The following is a 7,500-nucleotide window of genomic DNA, read 5'->3' as shown; positions in this document are numbered from 1 at the left end:
GCGACACTTAGAATATTTTTGAAGCAGTACAAATCAGTAACACTGACACTTAGAATATTTTTGAAGCAGTACAAATCAGTAACCAGCGACACTTAGAATATTTTTGGAGCAGTACAAATCAGTAACCAGCGACACTTAGAATATTTTTGAAGCAGTACAAATCAGTAACCAGCGACACTTAGAATATTTTTGGAGCAGTACAAATCAGTAACCAGCCCACTTAGAATATTTTTGAGTCAGTACAAATCAGTAACCAGCGACACTTAGAATATTTTTGAAGCAGTACAAATCAGTAACACTGACACTTAGAATATTTTTGAAGCAGTACAATTCAGTAACCAGCGACACTTAGAATATTTTTGGAGCAGTACAAATCAGTAACAGCGACACTTAGAATATTTTTGAAGCAGTACAAATCAGTAACCAGCGACACTTAGAATATTTTTGGAGCAGTACAAATCAGTAACCAGCGACACTTAGAATATTTTTGAAGCAGTACAAATCAGTAACCACTGACACTTAGAATATTTTTGAAGCAGTACAAATCAGTAACCAGCGACACTTAGAATATTTTTGAAGCAGTACAAATCCAGTAACCACTGACACTTAGAATATTTTTGAAGCAGTACAAATCAGTAACCAGCGACACTTAGAATATTTTTGGAGCAGTACAAATCAGTAACCACTGACACTTAGAATATTTTTGAAGCAGTACAAATCAGTAACCAGCGACACTTAGAATATTTTTGAAGCAGTACAAATCAGTAACCACTGACACTTAGAATATTTTTGAAGCAGTACAAATCAGTAACGCTGACACTTAGAATATTTTTGAAGCAGTACAAATCAGTAACCAGCGACACTTAGAATATTTTTGGAGCAGTACAAATCAGTAACCACTGACACTTAGATTATTTTTGAAGCAGTACAAATCAGTAACCAGCGACACTTAGAATATTTTTGGAGCAGTACAAATCAGTAACCACTGACACTTAGAATATTTTTGAAGCAGTACAAATCAGTAACCAGCGACACTTAGAATATTTTTGAAGCAGTACAAATCAGTAACCACTGACACTTAGAATATTTTTGAAGCAGTACAAATCAGTAACCAGCGACACTTAGAATATTTTTGAAGCAGTACAAATCAGTAACCACTGACACTTAGAATATTTTTGAAGCAGTACAAATCAGTAACCAGCGACACTTAGAATATTTTTGAAGCAGTACAAATCAGTAACCAGCGACACTTAGAATATTTTTGGAGCAGTACAAATCAGTAACCAGCGACACTTAGAATATTTTTGAAGCAGTACAAATCAGTAACCACTGACACTTAGAATATTTTTGAAGCAGTACAAATCAGTAACCAGCGACACTTAGAATATTTTTGAAGCAGTACAAATCAGTAACCACTGACACTTAGAATATTTTTGAAGCAGTACAAATCAGTAACCGCTGACACTTAGAATATTTTTGAAGCAGTACAAATCAGTAACCAGCGACACTTAGAATATTTTTGAAGCAGTACAAATCAGTAACCACTGACACTTAGAATATTTTTGGAGCATTACAAATCAGTAACCAGCGACACTTAGAATATTTTTGGAGCAGTACAAATCAGTAACCAGCGACACTTAGAATATTTTTGAAGCAGTACAAATCAGTAACCAAGTGCATTTTTGAATTGGTTACTGATTTCTCCGTTGAAGTTGGGGCTGCGGTTGGCTTCAGTTAGTGGTGGGGGCTTAATTTTCGCCGAGGGGAGCGTGTCCCGGTAGTGTCTCCGAGGAAGTGGTACCTATTGAAGGGGGTGTTTCTGAATTTGGGCCCTTTTTGAGTGGCATTGCCGGATGGGTTTTGTGTTGAAGGCTTCCAAATCGGGTAGCTCAGCCGGATTTGACCCGGCGGTTCTACCGACTGTCACGCCTTCGAGGGGGGACTGTTGTCTAAGTTCAGGCCGAATTTGGTGAATTTCCTAAGTCGGGAAGTGGTCCCAACGGGGTTGGGAGTGAACCTAACTGCTCATACCAACTTTGAGGCTTTGGGGCCGGGTAGCACAGTCGGATTTGACCCGGCGGTTCTGCCGAATGCCTGGCCTTCGAGGGGGGCCTGCCCTCTGAGTTCAGGCCGAATTTGGTGATTTTCCTAAGTCGGGAAGTGGTCCAAACGGGGATGGGAGTGAACCTGACAGCTCATACCGACTTTGGGGCTTCCAAGCCGGGTAGCTCAACCGGATTTGATCCGGCGATTCTGCCGACTTCCACGCCTTCGAGCGGGGACTCTCCTCTAAGTTCAGGCCGAATTTGGTGAATTTCCTAAGTCGGGAAGTGGTCCAAACGGGGATGGGAGTGAACCTAACTGCTCATACCAACTTTGAGGCTTTGGGGCCGGGTAGCACAGTCGGATTTGACCCGGCGGTTCTGCCGAATGCCTGGCCTTCGAGGGGGGCCTGCCCTCTGAGTTCAGGCCGAATTTGGTGATTTTCCTAAGTCGGGAAGTGGTCCAAACGGGGATGGGAGTGAACCTGACAGCTCATACGACTTTGGGGCTTCCAAGCCGGGTAGCTCAACCGGATTTGATCCGGCGGTTCTAGCGACTGCCACGGCTTCGAGGGGGGACTGTTGTCTAAGTTCAGGCCGAATTTGGTGAATTTCCCGAGTCGGGAAGTGGTCCAAACGGGGATGGGAGTGAACCTGACAGCTCTTACCGACATTGAGGCTTCGGGGCCGGGTAGCTCAGTCGGATTTGACCCGGCGATTCTGCCGACTTCCACGCCTTCGAGCGGGGACTCTCCTCTAAGTTCAGGCCGAATTTGGTGAATTTCCTAAGTCGGGAAGTGGTCCAAACGGGGATGGGAGTGAACCTGACAGCTCTTACCGACTTTGGGGCTTCCAAGCCGGGTAGCTCAACGGATTTGATCCGGCGGTTCTAGCGACTGTCACGCCTTCGAGGGGGGACTGTGGTATAAGTTCAGGCCGAATTTGGTGAATTTCCCGAGTCGGGAAGTGGTCCAAACGGGGATGGGAGTGAACCTGACAGCTCTTACCGACTTTGGGGCTTCCAAGCCGGGTAGCTCAACCGGATTTGATCCGGCGGTTCTGCCGACTGTCACGCCTTCGAGGGGGGACTGTTGTATAAGTTCAGGCCGAATTTGGTGAATTTCCGAGTCGGGAAGTGGTCCAAACGGGGATGGGAGTGAACCTGACAGCTCTTACCGACTTTGAGGCTTCGGGGCCGGGTAGCTCAGCCGGATTTGATCCGGCGGTTCTGCCGACTGTCACGCCTTCGAGGGGGGACTGTCCTCTGAGTTCAGGCCGAATTTGGTGAATTTCCCGAGTCGGGAAGTGGTCCAAACGGGGATGGGAGTGAACCTGACAGCTCATACCGACTTTGAGGCTTCCAAGCCGGGTAGCTCAGCCGGATTTGACCCGGCGATTCTGCCGACTTCCACGCCTTCGAGGGGGGACTGCCCTCTGAGTTCAGGCCGAATTTGGTGCATTTCCCGAGTCGGGAAGTGGTCTCTGTCACAACGGGGGCAAGTGTCTGAAGAGGTAAAGTGAGTAACCAGCACAGCTTAGGGAAGGGTTCCAAAGTTCTCAACAATGTGAATTCGGTTACCAGGAAAGCTTAGGAAAGTTGCCTGACTGTCCCAAACGAATGAACTGCAAAACTTAGGGAACATGCCCGAAGATGCTTAAAAGTGTGAAATCAGTAAGCAGGAAAGCATAGGAAAGTGCCTGAAAGTGCTAAATGAGTAACATGAAAAACGTAGAAAAATGCCCGAAAATGTTTAAAAGTGTGAACTCAGTAACCAGCAAAACTTAGTAAAACGTTGGAAAAGCAGAAATGAGTAACCAGAAAAACTTAGAAAAATGTTTGAAAATGAGAAATGAGTAACCAGAAAAACTTAGAAAAATGTTTGAAAATGAGAAATGAGTAACCAAGAAAACTTAGAAAAATGCCCAAAAAGAAGAAATCAGTAACCAGAAAAACTTAGAAAAATGTTTGAAAATGAGAAATGAGTAACCAGAAAAACTTAGAAAAATGTTTGAAAATGAGAAATGAGTAACCAAGAAAACTTAGAAAAATGCCCAAAAAGAAGAAATCAGTAACCAGAAAAACTTAGAAAAATGTTTGAAAATGAGAAATGAGTAACCAAGAAAACTTAGAAAAATGTTTGAAAATGAGAAATGAGTAACCAAGAAAACTTAGAAAAATGCCCCAAAAGAAGAAATCAGTAACCAGAAAAACTTAGAAAAATGTTTGAAAATGAGAAATGAGTAACCAAGAAAACTTAGAAAAATGCCCAAAAAGAAGAAATCAGTAACCAGAAAAACTTAGAAAAATGTTTGAAAATGAGAAATGAGTAACCAAGAAAACTTAGAAAAATGCCCCAAAAGAAGAAATCAGTAACCAGAAAAACTTAGAAAAATGTTTGAAAATGAGAAATGAGTAACCAGAAAAACTTAGAAAAATGTTTGAAAATGAGAAATGAGTAACCAAGAAAACTTAGAAAAATGCCCAAAAAGAAGAAATCAGTAACCAGAAAAACTTAGAAAAATGTTTGAAAATGAGAAATGAGTAACCAAGAAAACTTAGAAAAATGCCCGAAAAGAAGAAATCAGTAACCAGAAAAACTTAGAAAAATTTTCGGCCAAGTGTGAAAAATATTCTAAGTGTCAGCGGAGGAAAATGCCGAGCATCGGGAAAGATTCAAAAACTCATGCCGAACATGAGTTCCGAAGTGCCGGAGGAACTGGGCGAATTGAGCCCGGCGGTTGGCCAGATGTCGTTTTGAGTCTGCAGCCCGAAAACTTTAACTTTGTCTGCCGCGGAAGTCTGGACCGGGAAAAATCCAAACGGTTTTGCCGGGTTCGAGTTCCAGAGCGAAGCAGTCGAATTTGAAATTCAGACCCATTCAGTGCCACTTGACATTGTGACACAGTGAGGTTGGCGGGGTACCCGGAGATTTCTGGGAACACGATTTTTAGAACAAAATGGCGGCGCGGGACCACTTTGAAAGGCATCCGAAAAACGGTTCCGCGGGCAGAGCACTTGAATGACAGGCCTGTGTGCATGCCCAAGAGCTCTCGGAAGTCTAATTTTTGACACTTTGTCAAATTTTCGACAGACTTACCCAACTCTTGCTGCCTGTTCTAAGAATCAGTCAGAGGCCTGTGCGGCGGTCTCTTGACACTTTGGAGGGCGGGCAAACCCCACGTTGACTCCGGCCGTCCCTCCAAAAGGCACTTGCTATTGGGGGAAAGGATTGCAAGTAGCCTGGTTCCCGTGGGAGCGGCCAGGAAGGGTGCAGGCTGGCCCTTGCCTGAGCATTCCCAAAACCCTCTTCCGCTGAGAGCAGACCTCGCACGCCGCACTACCGGCTCTGGGAGTGGTTGGCCGCTATTGTACATAGTCCGGTCCTTCCTCTGCCACCCGGCAAGTGCGATGGCTCTGCCGCCCTGCGGTGCTCGTCACCCAGGTTTGGGGAACACGATACTTAGAACATGTTGGCGGCTCGGGACCTGCAGGCGAAAGGGGCCCCGTGGTGCTGAGCACATCGACCTCGGGTCTCAGTGCAAGCCGGAGAGTTCGCGGAAGTCTTAAAAGATTTTGACATCTGCTCAAATCTTTGACAGGCTTGCCTGACTCTTTCCGTCCGTTCTAAGAATCAGTCGGAGGCCGGGGCGGGGACGGTCTCTTGACACACGGAGGGTTGGCTTCCCTCCTCAGGTGTTTGTGTCGAAAATGAAGGCGAGAGATGCAAGCGTCCTGGTTCCCCTGGGTGCTGCCAGCAAGGGTGCAGGCTGACCCTTGCCTGAGCACTCCCAAAAGCCTCTTAAGCTGAGAGCAGGCGCCGCACTACCGGCTCTGGGAGTCGTTGGCCGCTATTGTACATAGTCCGGTCCTTCCTCTGCCACCCGGCAAGTGCGATGGCTCTGCCTCCCTGCGGTGCTCGTCACCCAGGTTTGGGGAACACGATACTTAGAACATGTTGGCGGCTCGGGACCTGCAGGCGAAGGGGGCCCCGTGGTGCTGAGCACATCGACCTCGCGTCTCAGTGCAAGCCGGAGAGTTCGCGGAAGTCTTAACAGGCTTGCCTGACTCTTTCCGTCCGTTCTAAGAATCAGTCGGAGGCCGGGGCGGGGACGGTCTCTTGACACACGGAGGGTTGGCTTCCCTCCTCAGGCGTTTGTGTCGAAAATGAAGGCGAGAGATGCAAGCGTCCTGGTTCCCCTGGGTGCTGCCAGCAAGGGTGCAGGCTGACCTTGCCTGAGCACTCCCAAAAGCCTCTTAGGCTGAGAGCAGGCGCCGCACTACCGGCTCTGGGAGTCGTTGGCCGCTATTGTACATAGTCCGGTCCTTCCTCTGCCACCCGGCAAGTGCGATGGCTCTGCCTCCCTGCGGTGCCCGTCACCCAGGTTTGGAGAACACGATACTTAGAACATGTTGGCGGCTCGGGACCTGCAGGCGAAAGGGGCCCCGTGGTGCTGAGCACATCGACCTCGCGTCTCAGTGCAAGCCGGAGAGTTCGCGGAAGTCTTAACAGGCTTGCCTGACTCTTTCCGTCCGTTCTAAGAATCAGTCGGAGGCCGGGGCGGGGACGGTCTCTTGACACACGGAGGGTTGGCTTCCCTCCTCAGGCGTTTGTGTCGAAAATGAAGGCGAGAGATGCAAGCGTCCTGGTTCCCCTGGGTGCTGCCAGCAAGGGTGCAGGCTGACCCTTGCCTGAGCACTCCCAGAAGCCTCTTAGGCTGAGAGCAGACGCCGCACTACCGGCTCTGGGAGTCGTTGGCCGCTATTGTACATAGTCCGGTCCTTCCTCTGCCACCCGGCAAGTGCGATGGCTCTGCCTCCCTGCGGTGCCCGTCACCCAGGTTTGGAGAACACGATACTAAGAACATGTTGGCGGCTCGGGACCTGCAGGCGAAAGGGGCCCCGTGGTGCTTAGCACATCGACCTCGCGTCTCAGTGCAAGCCGGAGAGTTCGCGGAAGTCTAAAGCTTTTGACATTCGCTCAAAGCTTTGACAGGCTTGCCCGACTCTTTCCGTCCGTTCTAAGAATCAGTCAGAGGCTGGTGGGGAGGTCTCTTGACGCAAGGGGAGGGGTGGCGTCCCTCCTCAGGCGCTTGTGTCGAAAATGAAGGCGAGAGATGCAAGCGTCCTGGTTCCCCTGGTGCTGCCAGCAAGGGTGCAGGCTGACCCTTGCCTGAGCACTCCCAGAAGCCTCTTAGGCTGAGAGCAGACGCCGCACAACCGGCTCTGGGAGTCGTTGGCCGCTATTGTACATAGTCCGGTCCTTCCTCTGCCACCCGGCAAGTGCGATGGCTCTGCCTCCCTGCGGTGCCCGTCACCCAGGATTGGAGAACACGATACTAAGAACATGTTGGCGGCTCGGGACCTGCAGGCGAAAGGGGCCCCCGTGGTGCTTAGCACATCGACCTCGCGTCTCAGTGCAAGCCGGAGAGTTCGCGGAAGTCTAAAGCTTTTGACATT

The sequence above is a fragment of the Hemiscyllium ocellatum genome, assembly GCF_020745735.1.
Source record: "Hemiscyllium ocellatum isolate sHemOce1 chromosome 15 unlocalized genomic scaffold, sHemOce1.pat.X.cur. SUPER_15_unloc_13, whole genome shotgun sequence".
Lineage (NCBI taxonomy): Eukaryota > Metazoa > Chordata > Chondrichthyes > Orectolobiformes > Hemiscylliidae > Hemiscyllium > Hemiscyllium ocellatum.
The sequence above is the reverse complement of the archived record's forward strand: the minus strand, read 5'-3'. Positions refer to the sequence as shown.